The following is a 733-nucleotide window of genomic DNA, read 5'->3' on the forward strand; positions in this document are numbered from 1 at the left end:
GCTCTACTAGACATTTCCCTGGTGGGGACTCTCTGTGGGGGCTCTGACCCCACTTTTCTGCTTGGCATTGCTCTAGTAGATGGTCTCTGTAGTGGCTCTGCCCCTGTGGCAGGTCTCTGACTGGGCCCCTAGGCTTTTTCACATATCCTCTGAAATCTGGCTGGAGGCTGCCACACCTCCTCCACTGCTCTCATGTCTTGATGGCCTGCAGACTTAACATGATATGGACACCACCAACGTTTTAGGCTTCTACTCTCCAGAGCTGCTGCATGAACCACACTTGGGGCTGCAGAGAAGCTGGGATGCAGGGAGCAGGTTCCCAAGGGCAGCTGTGCCCCAGGTCTATCTTCTGAGACAACTCAGTCTTCCTAGGCCTCAGGGTCTTTGATGAGAGGGGAACTCTTCTAGACTTCTGAAATGCCTTCAGGGTCTTTTTCCCATTGTCTTGGTCATTAGCATCAGGCTGCCTCACTGCCAAGATAATGTCTTTAGTAACCTGTTTATCTGTTTCTATCAGCATTCTGGTCACAACCATTTAACCAATCTCTAAAACATTCCAAACAGTCTCTCATCTTTTTGTCTTCTTCTGAATCCTCCAAACTCCTCCAAACTTTGCCTAACAACTAGTTCCAAAGCTGCATCCACATTTTCAAGTATGTGTATAGCAACACACCACTCCTTGGGACCAGTTTTCCATATTAGTTCATTTGTGTTGCTATAACAGAAATACCTG

This window comes from Galeopterus variegatus, unplaced genomic scaffold (genome assembly GCF_000696425.1).
Source record: "Galeopterus variegatus unplaced genomic scaffold, G_variegatus-3.0.2 Scaffold5806, whole genome shotgun sequence".
Taxonomy (NCBI): domain Eukaryota; kingdom Metazoa; phylum Chordata; class Mammalia; order Dermoptera; family Cynocephalidae; genus Galeopterus; species Galeopterus variegatus.